Genomic DNA, 20,789 nt, shown 5'->3' on the forward strand with positions numbered 1-20,789 from the left:
GTGTTGAGTTTATTGTGACTTTCAAGAAGATTAGTCAGAATAGCTTGATTTTGTCAAAGGAAAGCATGATTTTCCACTTAATAAACTTCATGTCAGACACAAAATTGGGATATTGAATCATTAAGAAAAATGGTGAAAAAGACAGTGTTTCTTCAGTGCCAATTCCTCAGTAATCTGATGGTTTGATTACTGGACCATCGAAATCCCTGACCTATAGCAGTATCTTATGGAACAGTAGCTAATATATGTATATATATGTATATATATATACATATATATATGTGTGTGTATTATATATACACGTGTGTGTGCATGTGTGTGTTATAATATAATTGCTACATATGAAATGAAGGGGCCCTAATCACTCTTAATCTATATTACATTAGTAAGTTTGCTCTGGGTTAATGTAGTGAATCACATCACTGCATAAAATATATATTGATATTTAAGGTAGTTGCTTAAATTTGGTCTTAGAAGACGTGTGAATTCATTGTAATATAGTTATTGGACATTCAAAATTGCTGAGATTAAAAATACATGACATACTAGCACATTATTTTTTATTGTCTATGTATATTCAGCATTTGTGATTCCCATCATGGTGTGTTTTTAAACAGTAATGTAATGATTTTAGGATAATACCTCGAAATTTAAGCTGGTATTTGCCAGTATTTCAGGGGAGCTGCTGACCTTCACCAACATGATGCAGGATCACCTTACACAATACCTTGTTCACTGTCATGGGAACTAAATATTTGTAATAGTACAGTGATAAACATGTCTGTGGAAATGAAAACAGTGAAATGTTACTATTCTTCCATAGCCAAGAGGAGAGGTTACACTGATAACCCCAGTATTGATAAGGTAGGGGGATTAAGAACATTACCTCCAAAATCAACTAGGTGGGTTCATAGGAACTCAAAGAGACTGAAGTGATAATCACTGTGAGTCTGCATGTGTCTGAGCTATGTCCTCTGAGTATGTATTATGGTTTTATAGGTTGGTGTTCTTGGGGAATTCTAACAGTGGGAGTGGGCCTGTCTCTAACTCTTTTTTAAAAATTGATTTTATTGCCGGGCGGTGGTGGCGCACGCCTTTAATCCCAGCACTCGGGAGGCAGAGGCAGGCAGATCTCTGAGTTCGAGGCCAGCCTGGTCTACAAGAGCTAGTTCCAGGACAGGTTCTAGAAACTACAGGGAAACCCTGTCTCGAAAAACCAAAAAAAAAAAAAATTGATTTTATTGAGCTATACATTTTTCTCTGCTCCCCTCCCTTTCTCCTCCTCCCCTTCTATTCCCTACCATAATCTACATGCTCCCAATTTACTCTTTAATTTCTTTCTTTATTTCTTCCTTCACCCATTGGTGATTCAGGTGAGCATTGTTTAATTTTCATGTGTTTGTCAGATTTCTGAAGTTAGTGTTGTTGTTGAATTTTAATTTTAAGCCATGGTGATCTGCAAAGATACATGGGGTTATTCTAATTTTTTTTGTATCTGTTGAGGTTTGTTTTGTTATCTAGTATATGGTCAATTTTTGGGAAGATTCCATGAGGTGCTCTCAAGGAGGTATATTCTTTTATGTTTGGATGGAATGTTCTATAGATGTCTATTAAGTCCATTTGAGTTATAACATCTGTTAGTTTCCTTTTTCCTTTGGTATGTTTCTGTCTTGCAGACCTGTCCAGTGGTGAGAGTGGTTGTTGATGTGTCCCACTATTAGTGTGTGTTGTTTGATGTATCAATTAAGCCTTAGTAGTATGAGTAGTATATTTCTTTTACATATGAGGGTGCCCTTGTATTTGGGGCATAGGAGTTCAGTATTGAGATTTTCTCTTGATGAATTTTCCTCTGACACATTTGAAATGTCCTTCTTTGTCTCTTTTAATTGAATTTATTTTGAAATCTATTTTGTTAGTTATTAGGATGACTACACCAGCTTGTTTCTTAGGTTCATTTGACTGGAAAACTTTTTCTCAACTCTTTACTCTCAGGCGATGTCTGTCTTTGAGATTGAGGTGTGTTTCTTGTATGCAGCAGAAGAATGGATTCTGTTTTTGTATCTAATCTATTAGCCCATGTCTCTTTATAGGTGAGTTAGTCCATTTTTATTAAGGGATATTAATGACTAGTGATTGCTGTCTCCTGTTATTGTAGTTTTCATTGTTGGTGTTGTTATGTGTGTTTTTCCCTTCTTTGTGATTTATTGCTGTGAGATCATCTATTGTCTGTGTTTTTGCGGATGTAGCCAACTTCCTTGGGTTGAAATTTTCCTTCTAGTACTTTGTGTGGGGCTGAGTTTGTGGCTAGGTATTGGTTAAATCTGATTATGTCATGTAATATCTTGTTTTGGTTATTTATTGTTATTGAAAGTTTTGCTGGGTATAGTAGTCTAGGTCGGCATCTGTGGTCTCTTAATGTCTCTATAACGCTTCTGCCTTTCATTGTTTCCCTTGAGATGTGAGGTATAATTCTGATAAATCTGCCTTTATATGTTACTTGGCATTTTTTTCTTTGCAGCTCTTAATATTCTTTCTTTATTCTGCATGTTTAGTATTTTAATTATGTAGTAAGGAGATTTCTTTTTGGTATAGTCTATTTGGTGTTCTATAAGTTTCTTGTATCTTCATATGCACATCTTTCTTTAGGTTCGTAAAGTTTTTTTATGATTTTGTTGAATATATTTTCTGTGTTTTGTTTTGGACTTCTCTTTCTATCCCTATTATTCTTAGATTTGGTCTTTCATGCTGTCCCATATTTCAGAAATATTTTGTGTTAAGCTTTTTCAGATTTAACATTTTATTTGACTGATGATTCTATTTCCTGTATCATATCTTCAATGCTTGAGTTTCTCTCTTCCATCTCTTGTATGCAGCTGTTTATGCTTGGATTGGTTGTTCCTGATCATTTTCCCATATTTTCAGTTTCCAGAATTTTCTCAGTTTGCGTTTTCTTTATTGTCTCTATTTTGGTTTTCAAGTCTTGAATTGTTTCTTTTACCTGTTTGATTGATTTTTCTTGGTTTTTAAGGAATTTGTTGATTTGTTCTTTTTTCTCCATATCATTGACAAAATTTTTATTTCCTATTTAAGAGCCTCAAATATTCTCCTAAATTTAATTTTTAGGTCATTTTCTTCTGCCTCATCTGTATTGGGGTACTCAAGTCTAGTTGCTTTAGAGCTACTACTACTTTTGTTGGTGTTGTGTTGCTCTTTGTGGTGTTGAGTGCATTCTTACCTTGTCTACTCATCTTTTCCTCTGATTGATGTAGCTGGGGTCAGTCTCTGGTAATTACTCTTCCAGGTGCCAGTAACTCAGAACTCTGATTGTTGCTTCTCGTGTTGGAGTAGGACCACAGTTCCAGTGATCCTGGAGGTCACTTGGCATTTCAGAAGGTTGCTTGCACCCCGGGAGGTTGCTCTGCAATTCCTGAGGTCATTCAGGCCTGCTCCCATAGAAGTTGCTGGCTCAGGCCTGGCCCTGTGGTTGTTGTTGGCTTGGGCCTGCTCCCACAGAGTTCCTTTACTTGGGCCTACGCCCATGGAGGTTTCTGGCCTTGGCCCCATCCTATTGAGTTTGCTGGCTTGTGTTTGCTCCTTCAGAGGTCACTGTCTTGGGCCCTGTTCCATAGATACCACTCACTCAGACCTGGTCCCTGGGAGGTCACTCCCTTGTACCTGTTCCTGGGGAGGTCACTAGTTCAGGCCGGGAGCCTGGTCACAAAGTCTCCGGCTTAAGCCTGCTCTGGCAGAGGTCGCGGATTCAGGCTTGCTCCAGCAGAGTTGCAGACTCAGACCTGGTCATGTGGAGGTTGCTCGCTTGGGCCTAGGCCGGCAGAGGTCGATGTCTAAGGTCTGCACTGTTGAAGGTTGCTAACTTGGGCCTTGTCTCACGGGTGTCACTGTCTTAGGCCTGCTGCCACAGAGGTTGCTGTCCTGGGCCTGGCCCAATCAGGATTGCTGGCTTTGGCCTGCTCCTGTGGAGGTTGCTGGCTCAGCTGGTATCCTTTTGTTTTGAGAGTATAATATAATTATATAATTTCTGCCTTTCATTTCCTCTCTTCAGAGTTTTCCATATGACCTTCCTTATTCATTATTTGAGAATTTTCCAATGTTTAAAATAAATTTTGATCATATTAACCACTGGCTCTACCTCTGATTACCCCAGAGCATCTGTCTCCCTTTATTTTCTTTTTGTATTTTCCACTGAGTTTAGTCAGTGTTATTTATACAAGTATGATTGTAGAGGCAAGTGTGGGCAATCTCTTAGGGGACACTTCCTTGAAGGACATTGAATTTCATGATCCTTCACCTACTAAAGCTCTTCAACTAGTGGTGGGCCTGTTTGAGCCTCCCCATCTATGCTGGAATTTAGTAGTTTGGTCTGTACAGACATCCAGAGTGGCTGAGTTCTTAAGTGCAATGGACATGTCATTTCCTGACAAAACTGCTTTAAAATTGTCCTTCCCATCCACTGACTTTTATAATCATTTTATCCGTACTTTCTCAATGACATGCAGGTATGTGTTTGTGTTTGTGTGTGTGTGTGTGTGTGTGTGTGCTTGTGTGTAGGGTAGAGGTCTAACTTTGGGAGTGAGTTCTCTCTTTCCACCATGTGCTCCCAAAAGCTCAGTCTTAAGTTTGATACAAGTACCCTCACTGAATGAGCATCTTGCCAGTTTTCAGCAAATTTTACTTTATGGTAACCACCACCAAAGGTTGCGATCATTCTCTATCCTGAACTTCTTGTCATGAAATGGTAGATAGCTATTGCCTTTGCTTCTTCATGTATACATTGGATATGTTGCAGTTCCATTACAGGTGCTGTATTGATTGAGTCACAACAGATATTTGAGAAAATGTGCATGCATATCTATATAAAACAAAGTGCTTTTTACATTGTATGCATATGTATTTATCAATATAAACCTATGTTGTTAGCTAGTTTTTACTATCTTGGGAGACTCCTCTAACATCTCTGAACTCAAGTTTATCTCCCAGCAATTAAGAATTGGGGACTGGAAGATCCTTATGTCCTTTGGAGATCAAGTATCTCCAGGGTCAGTAACATTCTATCTAGTGTCATAATAGGATCACAGGGGAGGTTAAGAATTGATGCAATGGTAAATTGGACTTGTAATTATTAGAAATATCTCCATGACAACCATGATGCCAAAGAGCTAGTGTCTGTAGTATGTTCTATAATTGGCTTTTCCTTTTTACTTTGGCTTTGAACAGCACATTTAAGAGGATTCCCTAGTGTTGCTTTCTCACTGTCTCACCACTAGACAGCCAGGTTAATGGCCAAAAACATTTGTTAGGAATACACTAGTGCCCTTCCTGGAAAATTATTTGAAATATGTGTAGTTTTACCATATGGCAAGGATACTGTCTTTCTCTAGATTGGGTGAAGTGTAGAAGGTAAACCTTGAAGTTAGAATCAGCTATCTTGTGGCCTATCATTTGTAAAGGAGAACTCCACCATCTAATAAGATTTTCTTTTTTTTAATTTGATTTTATTGAGCTATATGTTTTTCTCTGCTCCTTTTCCTTCCTCTCCACTCCCCTTCAACTCTCTCCCATGGTCCATGCTCCCAATTTACTCAGGAGCTCTTGTCCTTTTCTGTTTTCCATGTAGATTAGATCTATGTATATGTCTCTTAGGGTCCTCATTGTTGTCTAGGTTCTCTGGTATTATAAGTTGTAGGCTGGTTTTCTTTGCTTTATGTCTAAAAGCCACTTATGAGTGAGTACATATGATATTTTTAGGTCTGGGTTACCTCACTCAAAATGATGTTTTCTAGATTCATCCATTTGCCTGCAAATCTCAAGATGTCGTTATTTTTTTTTCTGCTGAGTATACTTCATTGTGTAAATGCACCACATTTTCCTTATCCATTCTTCAGTTGAAGGATATTTAGTTTGTTTCCAGATTCTGGCTATGACAAACAAAGCTGCTATGAACAAAGTTGAGCACATGTCCTTGTGGCATGATTGAGCGTCCTTTGGCTATATACCCAAAAGTGGTATTACTGGGTCTTGAGGAAGGTTGTTTCCTAATTTTCTGAGAAATCATTATACTGATATCCAAAGGGACTGTACCAGCTTACACTCCCACAGCAATGGAGGAGTATTTCCTTTACCCCACATCCTCTCCAGCATAAGTTGTCATTAGTGTTTTTGATCTTGGCCATTCTTACAGGAATGTGAGATGTAAGATGGAATCTCAGAGTTGTTTTGATTTGCATTTCTCTGATGGATAAGGATGTTGAGCATTTAATTAAATGTTTTTCAGCCATTTTAGATTATTCTTGAGAGTTCTCTGTTTGGGCTGAGAGATGGCTCAGCTGTTAAAGGCTAGGTTCACAACCAAAAATATAAGAGAGTTCTCTGTTTAGGTCTATACTCCATTTTAATAGGATTATTTATTCGTTTGATGACCAATTTCTTGAGTTCTTTGTATATTTTGGAGATCAGTCCTCTGTCTGTTGTAGGGTTGGTGAAGTTTTTTTTCCATTCTGTAGGCTACTGTTTACTCTTGTTGACTGTGTCCTTTGCTTTACAGAAGCTTTTCAGTTTTAGGAAGTCCTCTTTATTATTGTTTCTCTCAGTGTCTGCGTTACTGGGGTTATATTTAGGAAGTGGTCTCCTGTGCCAATGTGTTCTTCTCACTTTCCCTTCTATGAGGTTCAGTGTGTTTGGCTTTATGGTGAGGTCTTTGATCCATTTGGCCTTGTGAAGAAGGATGCTTAAAAGAAATCCCACACTAGCTCAGAATTGAGAATAACAGATGGTTATTTATTTAGGGGTAGACTCAAAAATCAGAATCATCTGCTGGAACGGAGAACAGAAATCAAATCCCACAGCTGGAAGAGAGGCCAGACATGTGCTTTACATCGGCATAAATAGTATAAGAGGCCATGCCTCAGTAGGCAGTCAACTTAAAGGCTATTGGCTGTATGATTTCCTATAGCACCTCCCCCTTTTGTTTAAATAAGAGAGTTCTAAGTCTAATACAAAATTATATAAATAAGAACAAATATATTCAATTATTATTCTATCCTAATGAGTTTAAGTCTTATATAATAAATAACTTGGCCAAGTCATGAGAGGAAATTAACTACAACTATCTAGTCTTAAACCCCATCAAAGATCTGAGAAGGGAAATAATATTACTTGAGTAAGCAGGAAGTGCAATCAAGAAACTTCCAAAATGTGCAACAAATGACAGAGACAACTGGCTACCTAAGCAATAACCCAAAGTCTCATTTGCAACATTGAAGCAAACAACTTTGGCTAAGGCATAGAGAAGTTGACAGACCATTTTCAGAGGCAGGAAATTTTTCAAAACTATCTTATCCTGTCTTGGCAAGATTTGACCATCCTGCTTTTCCATATCTGAATACCATGTACCTTGTCAGTGGTTGAGGTGTGGGCAATTTCTTGCCCAAAGGCCAGTTTTGTCAAGAAGAAAACAAGCTTCAAGTGGAGTGTCTTCAGTGCTCAACATTCTCTTGGGAATAGATTGGTGCTGCGAGGAACAATCATGTCTCACTTCAACAGAACCCTAAGTTATTCAAATGCCATATTCTAGAGCTCTTCGAAGTGGTTGAAGATTACATATCTATGCAGAATATAATCTCTATGTATCTAAAGAACCTGATTAATCTAATTATGACAAACACAGATGCCTATTGATCTATAATTCTTAATACCTATATAACTTAAAGACTAAGACTTCATATTAGAAAACTATGCGATAAACAATTGTGCGACAAATGAGTACGATGACCTCAAAATGTAAACAATGTATAAGTATCTTGATCAGAGGCAGAAATGTACATTGCAATATGATAAATATATCCTAAAATAGCATTAATATACAGAAATGTTTTAAGCAGTGGTAGAAGCATACATGCATACAATATGACAAGATAACTTTGCCTAGGTATACAAATATGGTAGATGAAAATAGGAACATATTCAATATAATTCAAGCTTGTATTAATATATAAGAATCTATACCAATGTAAATTACCTATAAATAATAGCTCACAAGTATTCGCTCTATTACTCACTAATCTATTATCCTAACCAATTTTCCCTTTTTTATTCAAAGAAATTCCTGAGCCTACAAAATTTTCCCCTAACCCCCAACCCTATACCAATTAGAATCAACCCTTAAATGATGTCCCTAACCCTGAAGACAAACTTTGTTGGGAGAGGGGATTGGCGTCTTCTACAATTACTTCCAGCTGTCATGGGGGCAATGTTCTTTCTATAGGATCTTGTGAAAGTAAAATTATGGTTAAGTTTCAAGATTACTGTCTGGTATAATAGTCTCTGAGTATTTGGTAGGGTTTTTCTGAGGTGAATTGAGACCATTGATAGTAAGCGATATTAATGACCAGTGGTTGTTAACTCTGGTTATCTTTCGGTAGTAGTGTGTGTTTCCTTCTTTGGGTTATGCTGGTGGGGGTCATCAGATACCTGTGTTATTGTGGGTGTAGTTAGCTTCCTTGGGCTGTGGTTTTCCTTCTAGTACTTTCTGTAAGGCTGGGTTTGTGGATACATATTGTTTAAATCTGTTTTTGTCATTGAATATATAGTTTTCTCCATCAATGTTGAACAAAAGCTTTGTTGAGTACAGTAGTCTGGGCTCGCATCCATGGTCTCTTCGTGTTTTTATATGTGAGTTGAGTTCATTTATATTAAGGAATATTAATGACCAGTGATTGCTATCTCCTGTTACTTTAGTTTTCATTGTTGGTAATGTTAATTTGTGCATTTTTCCATTCTTTGGGATTTGCTGCTGTGAGACCATCAATCATCTGTGTTTTTGTTGGTGTGGCCAACTTCCTTGGGTTGGAGTTTTACTTCTAGTATTTTGTGTAGGGCTGGGTTTGTGGTTAGGTATTGGTGAAATCTTGTTTTGTCATGGAATATCGTGTTTTTTTAGATTTATTTATTATGTATATAACATTCTGCCTCGATGTATGCCCGCACGCCAGAGGAGGGCGCCAGATCTCAGTACAGATGGTTGTGAGCTACCATGGAACTGAACTCAGGACCTCTAGAAGAGCAGTCAGTGCTCTTAACCTCCTAGCCATCTCTCCAGCCCGGAATATCGTGTTTTGTCCTTCTATGGTGATTGAAAGTTTTGCCAGGTGTAGTAGTCTGGGCTGGCATCCGTAATCTCTTAATGTCTGCATAACGTTTGACCACAACCTGGCTTTCATTGTTTCCAGTGAGAAGTCAGGTGTATTTCTGATTGGTCTGCCTTTATATGTTACTTGGCCCTTTTCCTTTGCTGCCCTTAAGATTCTTTCTTTACTCTGTATGTTTAATGTTTTGATTATTATGTGGTGAGGAGATGTTTTTTTTGATCCAGTCTATTTGGTGTTCTGTAAGCTTCTTGTAACTTCTCAGGCATATCTTTCTTTAGGTTGAAAAAGTTTTCTTCTATTATTTTGTTAAATACATTTTCTGTGCTTTTGAGTTGAACTCTTTCTATACCTATTATTCTTAGATTTAGCTTTCTCATGGTGTCCCATATTTCCTGAATATTTTGAGTTAAGCTTTTTTTAGATTTAATGTTTTCTTTGACTGATGAATCTATTTCCTCTATTGTATCTTCAGTGCTTGAGATTCTCTCTTCCATCTCTTATATTCTGCTGTTCATGCTTGCGTTCATGGTTCCTGATCATTTTCTCATGATTTCTATTTCTATAATTCCCTTGGCATTTGTTTGCTTTATTGTCTCTGTTTCATTTTTCAAGTCTTGAATAGTTTTTTTCATATGTTCAATTGTTTTTTTCTTGGTTTTCTTTAAGGGATTTGCTGATATCTTCCAATGTTTTGTTTTGTTTTCCTCTATTTCTTTGAGGGAATCTCTCATTTCCTCTTTAAGAGTTTCAAACATTTTCCTGAAGTTATTTTTTAGGTCATTTTACTTCTGTTTCGTCTATATTTGGTTGTTCAAATCTTGCTGTTTAGGGTCTTTAGGTATTACTGGTGTTGTATTGCTCTTTGTGGTGTTGCATGTGTTCTTACGTTTTCTACTCATCTTTTCCTCTAATATGGTATGGTTGGGGCTGTCTGAGATTCTGTTGATTAATCTTCTAGGTGCCAGTGAATCCAAGGTTCTGATGGTTGTTCCTCATGGTATAGTCAGTGACACAGTCCTAGTTACCCTGTTGGTCACTCCATGTTCTTGGAGGTCACTTAGTGCTTCCGGACTTTGCTCTGCTCCCTTTGAGTTTGCTGTCTCAGGCCTGATCTATCCCAGGATATCAGCTCAGACCTGTTTCTGTAAATGTCCCTGGTCTGGATCCATTCCTGTGTAGGTCCCTGGCTTGGGGTTGGTCCATCAAAGGTCTCTGGCTCTGGTCTACTCCCTTGGCATTCCCAGGCTTGGGTGTGCCCAGACCCACAGAGGATCTGGCTCAGGCTTACTCTCTCAGAGGTCCCAGACTCACACTAGGACCGGCAGAGGTTTCTGATTCCTGTCTATTCCCTTTGATGTCACAGACTAATGCCTGGACCCACAGAGGTCCTGGCTCAGGCCTACTCCCTCTGAGATCCCAGACTCATGCCTGAACCTGCAGAGATCTCTGGTTCCTGCCTACTTTTTTGGAGGTCCCAGATTTATGCCCAGATGGGCAGAGGTCCTGGGTGAGGCCTAGTTCCTCAGAGGCCCTAGACTCATGCCTAGACCCACAGGGGTCCTGGCTTATGTCTGCTCCCTTGAAGGTCCCAGATTCACAACTGGACCCTCAGTGGTCTCTGGCTCTGGCTCACTTGCTCAACAGCTACTCCCTTGTACCTGTTCTAGTGGAGTTTGCTGGCTCAGGTCTGCTCTGGACCAGGTCGCTGGTTCAGTCCTGGTCTGCTAATGTCCTAGGACTGAATTGGCTCCTGCTCCCATGGAGCTTACTTTCTCAGGCCCACTCTGGCCTAGGTATCTGATTCAGTCCCACTCCTTTTGACTATTTTTTCTGATCCAGCCTATTTGGTGTTCTGTAAACTTCTTGTATCTTCATTGGCATTTTTTTAGGGTGGGAAAGTTTTTTTTAATTATTTTGTTAAATATATTTTCTGTGCTTTTGAGTTGACCTTCTCCTTCTCCTATACTTGTTATTCTTAGATTTGGTCCTTTCATAGTGTCCCATATTTCCTGGATATTTTGTGTTAAGCTTTCTTTAGATTTAACATTTTCTTTGACTGATGAGTCTATTTCCTCTTTTGTATCTTCAGCACTTGAGATTCTCTCTTTCATCTCTTGTATTTGCTGTTTATGCTTGCATTTGTGGTTCCTGGTCATTTTCTCATGATTTCGGCTTCTATAAATCCCTCATCTTGTGTTTTCTTTATTGTCTCTATTTAAGTTTCAAGTCTTGAATAATTTCTTTCATATGTTTGATTGATTTTTCTTGGTTTTCTTTAAGGAATTTGTTGATGTCTTTTAATTTTTTGTTTGTCTTTTGCTCCATTTCTTTGAGGGAATTTTTTATTTCCTCTTTAAGAGCCTCAAACATTACCCTAAAGTTATTTTTAGGTCATTTTTTCTATTCCCCCCCCCCCCCTCTCTCTCTCTCTCTCTCTCTCTCTATATATATATATATATATATATATATATATATAAATATATAATGTTGTTCAAGTCTTTCTGTTGTATGGACATGAGTTTTTATTGGTGTTGTGCTGTTTTTCATGGTGTTGTATGTGTTCTTACCTTGTTCATTCTTTTTTCTTCTGATTGGTGTAGTTGGGCTGTCTGTGACTCTGCTGATTAATCTTTCAGGTGTTAGTGGTTCCAAGGCTCAGATGGTTGCTCCTCATGGTGTAGTCAGGGTCACAGTTTCAGTCACCCTGGTGGTTACTCCATGTTCCTGGAAGTTGCTCGGCATTCCTGGGGTTTGTTCTGCATTACCAGGGGTTGTTTAGGCATCCTCCCATGGAGATTGCTTGTTTGGGGCTTTTTCTGCTGAGGTTGCTGCTTTGGGCCTGTTCTGGCAGATGTTCTGGCTCAGGTTTACTCCCTCTGAGGTTCTGGATTTCCACTTGAACTTGATGTCCCTGATTTGCGCCTGGTCTCACAGAGTCTCCTGGTCAGAGACTCTTAACCTCTTAGACCCCATCTAATAAGATTTGTGGGATTTTTTTTTACTCTTCACTTAGCCAATCTCCTAACTTCCACATCCTGAATATTTTCTCTCAGTTTCCATTTGTGCTTACCCAAATTATATGTTTTTCTGAGAAAAGAATATATTCTATGTTTAAAATATCATGTTTGTGGGGGGCTGGAGAGATGGCTCAGAGGTTAAGAGCATTGCCTGCTCTTCCAAAGGTCCTGAGTTTAATTTCCAGCAACCACATGGTGGCTCACAACCATCTGTAATGAGGTCTGGTGCCCTCTTCTGGCCAGCAGGCATACACACAGACAGAATATTGTATACATAATAAATAAATAAATATTTTTTAAAAATATCATGTTTGTGCCTGAGTAAGAAGAGGTTGTTGTAGTTCTACTACTTTCCATTTTCTTGTTATAACAATGGAGATAATAGGGCCAAGTAAGATTTCCTATAAAGCCTATCTGATCTTAAAAGCAAGAAATTGAAATCTTGTAACAAAAATAACAATTGACTGAATTTCAAATTTCCTAAGAGCAAAGTACGCTTGTCCACATATCTCAACTTTCCACCTTCTCTGGAATTCTTTTCACTGCATTTTTGTTTACTAGGGTTATATCTTTGAAATGGTAGGAATTATCTTTTATTCTAATGCATGTCTTTGGCTCATGACTTCTAGTTGTAAGTAACAAACCGAGTGTAGCGACATGACAGAATGCTCATGTGCAAACCCATCAGACAGATCACAATATTTTTTAAACAATAATTTCTCTTTATACATGCCAATCCCAGGTCCCTTTTCTCCCCTACCCCTTCTCCCCAATCAACCTCCATCCAATTCTCAGAGAGGGCAAGGCTTCCCATGAGAAGTCAACAAAGTCTGACCACATCACATTAAGCCAGAATCAAGGCCATCCCCACTGTTTCTAGGCTGAGTAAGATATCCCTCCAAAGAGAATGGTCTCCAGAAAGTCATTTCAAGAACTGGGGATAAATCCAGATTCCACTGCCAGTGGCCCCACAGACTGCCCTAACCACATGATTGTCATGCACATTCAAAGGTCCTAGGTTGGGCTCCTGCACATTCCCCTGCTGTCAATCTAGAGTCAGCAAGCTCCTACTAGCTCAGGTAAGCTGTATATGTGGGTATCCCACCATGATCTTGATCCCTTTGCTCATATTATCTTTCCTCCCTCTCTTCAACTGAACTCTGGGAGCTCAGCCCAGTGCTATCTGTGGATCTCTGCATCTGCTTCCATCAGTTACTGGATGAAGTCTCTATGATGACAATTAAGGAAGTCATCAGTCTGATTACAGGTGAAGGCCAGTTCAGTTACCCTCTCCACTATTGCTTAGGGTGTAGGCAGGGACTGCTTATTCATTCTCAGCCACCCAGACCCAAATAATTACACAGAAACTATTTTAATTACAACACTGTTTGGTCAATAACTTAGGCATATTTCTATCTAACTTTCACATCTTAAATTAACCCATTTCTATTAATCCGAGTATTTCTACAACGCTATGGCCTACCAGTAAAGTTTTGGCGGTGGCTGGTGTATTTCTCCTTTGGTAAGTACATAGCTTTTTCCTGAATCTTCTTACTCTCTATATATCTTTGTTCACGTTTTCTGCCTGTCTTTATTCTGTTCTGCCATAGGCCAAAGTAGCTTTATTTATCAACCAATAAAACAACACCTACATAAAAGGACATCCCACATCATTTTCCCTTTTCTATCTAATTAAAAAGGAAGGTTTTAACTTAAACATAGCAAAATTACATATACAAAACAGTTTTCAAGCAAGAATTATAGTTACAATATTTAGTCCATTTACATTTTACAAAATGAGGAAAATACTCTTATCGATCCTATCTTTATGAGTCTAAAGCTTTATATCTAATTCATCCTTTATCATAACTAAGAAAAACTATAATTATCTGTCTTCAACTCTTCAAGGACCCCAGAATAATATAATATTACCTAAGTAAACAGGAAGTTCATTTTTTTTTCATGGTTTATTTTTTTTATATTTAAAAATTTCCATCTCCTTCCCTCCTCCTCCCCCCTCCCTCCCCTCCTCCTCCCCCTTCCCTCCTCTCCTTCTCCCCCTTCCCTCCCCTCCCCTCCACCCATACCTCCCCTCCCTCTCTCTCAAGGCCAAGGAGCCATCAGGGTTCCCCACTCTATGCTAAGACCAAGGTCCTCCCAACTCCCCCCAGGTCCAGGAAGGTGATCGACCAAGCTGAGAAGGCTCCAGGAAGTTCATTTTAAGCAACTTCCAAAACTCTAGAAATGACAGACATGCCATTGCCTGGACAGTCACCCAAAGTTCTTCTATAACATTGGGGCATCTATCTTCAGCCTAAGGCCCATAGTATCCATCAAAGTTTTCCATGAAGCAGGAAATTTGAAAGAATGTTTTACCTCTATTGTCTGTTTTTCAGTCACTTTCTTCTGCATCCTGCAGAATGTCTGGTAGACTCTTTAATGAAGCAGGAAGCTGGAAGGGCTGTCTCACCTTTAGGCAAGTTCATCAGCCTTTTTACTGTGGATCCTGCATCTCCAGTTCATACAGCATACTATCAAGCAGTCCAGGCAAGATCAGTTTCTTGCTCAAATGGTTAAAAAATCTCTATAAGGAGCCTCTTTGAAGCCTATCATCCTCTGATGTAGATTGGATGCAGCCAGGAACAGATGTATCTCATTGTCATAAAAGTTCCTAAATTCTTAAAACATTTTAAATGCCATACTGTTATAATATTTGAAAGATTTGAAGAATACCTATTCATCTGAAATATATCTCTGTACACCTAGAAAACCTAACTAACATGACTAAAAGTTTGACTATTATAAATGACTTTATATTAATCTGTTAGTTTTAATTATACATTACACTTTTAAATGAGCTGCACAAGCATAATACCTTAAACAAGAGCAGAAGTATATATACACAGTGTAACAAAGTTAAGCTTAAATTTGTACCAAAAGACCAAGATCCATACCAATGCACAATACTTATCTCCATATCATATCCCTCTTTAAGTAAGAACAAACATCTATAAACAATCATTTGGGAGTTTGGGAGCAGTTTTCTCCAAACTACTTCCTGCTGTTTATTGTGCCAAACATTTCTAGGGCTCAAAGAGATCTCTAGGAGGGGTCTTGTTCCATGAAGCCATGTTATCCTGGACAGAATCCACAGTTTCCCGTCTTCTGTGGAAACAAAAGCCAAACCTCTTTTCTAAAGCAACATATCCTTAGACCCAAATTTTCAAGTCAAGACACCTTTAAAATATATATGGTGGTTTATCTTAACAGCCGTACAATAGAATGCCTCTCTGTACTTAACTCATTCACAATCAAAAAATTCAAATAAAACACTGTAATATACATAATCCAAACTGTGTATTTTTCATCTTTACATAGTTTATTTTTCTTTACATCTTTAATCTATGACTCTTCTATATTACTTTCTGTACTCTTTTATATTTCTTTCACTGTCTCTTTAAATATGTTACTTCTTTTTATAACTGTCTATACTCTTTTCCCTCTATCTCCTAAGCCTATGTGCAGCTTTTAAACACACTATGACCCATTCAGAGGTTTATTTTTGTCTGAGTCTGTCTTTATTGTGTATCTGAAATCCTTTTCTGACAAGGAACATTTTAAAATGGCAAGCAGTGTAGTCTCAGAGGCCCTGGATGCTGGCTCTCACTCTCTCTGCCTTTCAATATGGTAGAAGTACCTTTACCACCAGCTCTGGGACTACCAGGTAGGAGCTGAGCTCACCATCTCAACTCAGGGAATGAGCATGCGGCATCTGAGTAAAAGCTAAATCTGCTATGCAGCACACTGCACGGCCTGCAAATATTTCTGTGTATGGTGGCGGGACTCTGCCATGCTTTTCTGCCTGTGCATGCCTAGCAAACCTGATTCAGCTGATTCCTCAGGAGCAGGTGCTGAGTGGCATGCTCTTAGATACTTTCCTCCTAAACCCAAGAGGGCATACAAGGACCCAGACTCAAAATGTGTGGCAAGCCATGCTTGTTAGCTCCAGTCATTTGGATACCATTCTGTAGGTGGAGACTGCTCATTCATTACTGGCCACCAAACCCAAACAATTATGCAGAAACTATATTAATTACAACACTGTTTGACTAATAGCTTAGGCACATTTCTAGTTAACTCTTAAATCTTCAATTAACCCTTTTCTATTAATCTGTGTATTGCTATGAGGTTGTGGCTTACTGGTAAGATTCTGGCTGGTGGCTGTCATCTTTATCCTTAGGCACCTACTTGGCATCTCCCTGACTCCACCTACTCTCTCCCTATATTTCTGCTTGGATTTCTCATCTGGCTTTATTCTGCCCTACCATAGACGGAAGCAGCTCTATTTATCAACAAATAAAGCAACACATATACAGAAGGACATCCCATATCATTAGGGTCTTACCTGGGGTCATCCTTGTGGATTCTGGAAATTTCCCTAGTGCAAGGTTTCTTGTTATCCCTATCATAGCTCCCTCATATAATGTGTCCTTTTTTCCTTGCTCTCCCACTCTGACCTTCCCCCATCTCAGCCATCCTGTTCCCTTGTGTTTTCCTCCCCCTTTCCTTCTTCACTCCCCCTCCCCTTCCACCCTTATGTCTTTCCCTTCACCAAGTTCCCAGTTTTCTTGGGAGTTCTTGTCTGTTTCCCCAAATGGCTCTCCATTGTGGCCTTTGATCATCCCTGAAATATCATATTTAGCAATGGAGTTATCAGACACACCCACTCCAGACATAGCTAATACTCTCCTAGCTGTCCAATTAAGTTTCTCAAACTTTTCTCACTCAGAAATACATACATATTCATTATTCTCATTCCATTTCATTAAACTTGCCATGTTTTTATTAGATAAGCTGTGTTTAGACAGTTGAAACTTTAACAGCTTTTCTACTTTAAACTGTCTCACAAGATGCAGAACACTAATAAAATGAGTATGTGTGTGTGCTGGTGAGTGCATGTGTGTTAATTTATGTATGTGAGTGTGAAAAGAAAAAGAGAGGGAGAGATACAAAAACAGAGAGAGACATAGCCCCCATGTATGAGAGTAATTATGCGAGGAAAAAAACAAGAAAGAGGAGCATTCCTTGCACTCCTCAGTGCTGTGGTGCCCATTCCTGGTTGGTTAAGAAGACAGCTACCACAGAAAAGGTGTTGTGTGCCATCTGTATATCTTGTTAGAATTAACTTATCTTATATCGAAGTGAGTTTTATTCTTTTTCTCTTAACCATGGTTTCCACTTATTTTTGTATTTTTACTTTATATTTTGGGGTTACACTCCATCTCAAGGGTGTATCAGTGTATAATGGATCCTCTAATAATTTTCCTATGGTGAACCAGATCTCAGAGATCATGAAGACATGCTCATCCCACATTAATTAAAATTATTAATTTGTCATTTGAAACTCCTTATCAACCCATTTCTTTCTGAAATGTCTATTTGTTCTTTTGTACATGTCTGTTACTGTGAGGATAACAAGTCATGGGTGATAACAGTACAGTTGCCTTCCTCTAAGTGCTGACTCTTTCTCATGCTCATCTTTGTGACATCTTTCATAGGTGCTATGGCTGGCTGGCTCTTAGTCCTGAGGGACAACAGTTTTTTCATGGAACATATGGAATATGTATTTTTTCTTACAAAACAGAGACCTCTAACATTATAATTGTCAGAACAAAAATATTTCTAGAGTATTTCAGAAAGAAAATATCTGCTTTAAGCCTTTTCTGTGTCAAAGCCCTTTAGTTCATGTCTATCTATGGACCCTGTGTACTCAAAGTCAAGAAAAGTCCAAAGAATAAGGTCTTTTCATTTGATTTCAATGTCTCTGGGTAGTTTGATCTGCATGGGTGCTGATTATGAATCTACAGCTTCCTGGAGTCATTGTGTCTCACTAAGTATAAGACTGAAGACATCTAAGGAACTTGGAGAGCTGGGATCACTCTCCCAAGGTGTAGCTCTTAGTCATGATTGCTTACAGTCAGTGACAATAGCAATCAGATTCTGGGGGCAGTCAATGTTCACCCCAGTGCAGGCTGAGCCTGCGTGAGAATGGCTGGCTCTAGCATCTCAGCTACTTTCTAGTCATGGACTTCCGCTGTTGTCTCTTGCTCAAGATTATTTTGTGGAAGCCAATGGGATAATTTAATACAGAGAGCAAGGGGAATCAGAACTGAATTGCCAAATCAATAAAATTAGAGGTGTATACTCACAAATGAGACATCATTTGGGATCAAGAATGGGTACTACCCACCTTCTTCTGAAGCCCCTCATATGACACTTCCATAAGAAGATCAATTTTAAACCTTTCTGGGTAGATAAGATTTTATGTTCCCAAAATATGTCAGAAGAACAAATTATGACACTATGATCCAGGCCAGTTTTGAGATACTTTGTTAAACAAATTTGTAGAAATTATTATGAATATGATAAGTAATTTTTAACAGTAATAGAACTCTCAACCAATGTCAGGAAATGATATCTTAAAATTTATTTGGGAAATCTTCATGTGACAGTTTTCTAGGAATACGGATTTCATAATGTCACATAAACATATGTTATTTATGTGCCAGAATTACAAATCATGACAGTATGATCCTCGTCGCTGTGTGCCTACTCGCAGGTTTGTGTATATACTTATTTGTATATGTGTATTCATGTTTATGTGTGTGAGGATCACATCATTCCTTAGGCATTGTTTTACAAAGTTGCTCTTTGTTTAAAATGTCTCTCATTAAAATAATGTTATAAATTCACTTGAGTCATCAACGCATATTTCTATTTTCTTTCTTATTTTGGGAACAGGAGATCTGAGGTATTGACGGGGGGAAGAAATATTATTGAGATCACTCAGTTCATCCTCTTAGGATTCTCAGATTTCGCTCAAATCACAGCACTTCTCTTTATTATATTCCTCACACTTTACATTACAGCGCTGACCGGGAACTTGTCTTTTCTTGCTTTAATAAGGATGGATGCCCACCTCCACACACCCATGTATTTCTTCCTCAGTAATCTGTCCTTTATAGACCTCTGCTACATCACTTCTACAGTCCCCAAGATGCTTTCCAACTTCTTCCAGAAAAACCAAACAATCAGTTTTGTGGGCTGTGTAGTTCAATACTTCATCTTTTCCACTATGGCACTGTGTGAGTGTTGCCTCATGACAGCCATGGCCTATGACAGGTATGCTGCCATTTGTAACCCGCTGCTCTATTCATCAATCATGTCACCCACCCTGTGTGCTCGCATGGTGATGGGAAGCTACACAGCAGGGCTCATAAGGTTTTTTTTTTTTTTAATCTCAGAATGTGTTTTGCTGCAGGTCCACTTCTGTAGATTTAAAGTCATTAGACATTTCTTCTGTGACATGCCCCAGCTGTTAAATCTATCCTGCACAGACACTTTCTTTGCAGAGGCTTTGCTTTCTATATTAACAACGTTGTTTGGGCTTACAAATGCCTTAGCTAGCATGATACCCTACAGCTATATGGTCTGTCCATTATGAAGACAACTTCAGCTAAAGTCAGGTCTAAGGCATTTAAAACCCGTGTGTCTCACCTGACAGCTGTTTCCCTATTCTATAGTTCTGGTATCTTTGTCTACTTGAGTTCAAGTTCTGGTGGCTGCTCCAGTTTCGACAGATTTGCATCTGTCTTCTACACTGTGGTGATTCCCATGTTCAATCCTTTGATATATAGTCTGAGGAACCAGGAAATCAAAGATGCTATGAAGAGGTTGCAGAAAAAGACAATCCTTAGTCAAGGTCAAAGATAAGAAGATTTCAACACAATACCACATCAGAGTTACTGTTATCTGCAATCATGCACATTACTGGAACACTCCAAAGTCTATGGAATTTTAGATAAGACATCTTTGAAGCAGACAAATAATAATATAAACCAACAATTGATCTGATTCACTGAAACCACATCATATTTAGGACCAGTTTGGTCATAATGTTCTTGTTACAAAAGGCTATCATCTCATCTTTAATTATTCTATCTATAGGCTTTTGAATAGTATCAAGTTGAGAACTTGTGTAAGGCTAAAAATTGTTAGATTACAAGGCTATTACTCTAGAGAAGATTCCTGATGGAGTTCTATACCCCAGGATCTACCAACCTTGTCTCATAAATATCTTGATGTAGTGTAATAAGGATCAGACCACTATCATTGTATTTGCTGTTATAATTATCAGGTGAGGGTGATCATACTATAATTCCTATTTGAATGAGATAAAGCCACATTTTGTCTTTAATGAATGTTTTATGAAGATTGATCAGAAATTCTTGTTTTTTGTCAAAGAAATCACTACTAGCTGTTTATTAAACTTTAGGTCAAGCACAAATTTGGGAGATTGAAACATTAAGAAAAATGGTAAATGCCCTTTACCATTATGATGCCTTACACAGTACCTTGGTTCACAGTCATGGGAAATAAATATTTGCAAAAGTACAGTGATAAACATGTCCATGGAAAGAAAAACAATAGAATGTTAATATTCTTCCAGAGCCAAGATGAGTGCTTTAAACCTATAACCCCAACGTTAATAAGGTAGGGAGAAAAGAACACTGCCCACAGAATCAGCTAGGTGAGTTCATTGGGGCTC

General features: G+C 38.4%; 1 pseudogene; it reads left to right on the forward strand.

Moving 5' to 3' along the window:
• Positions 1–777: 777 nt before the first annotated feature.
• LOC119804767 lies at positions 778–19,954 on the forward strand (annotated as a pseudogene).
• Positions 19,955–20,789: the final 835 nt, after the last annotated feature.

Source organism: Arvicola amphibius, chromosome 1 (assembly GCF_903992535.2).
Source record: "Arvicola amphibius chromosome 1, mArvAmp1.2, whole genome shotgun sequence".
NCBI lineage: Eukaryota > Metazoa > Chordata > Mammalia > Rodentia > Cricetidae > Arvicola > Arvicola amphibius.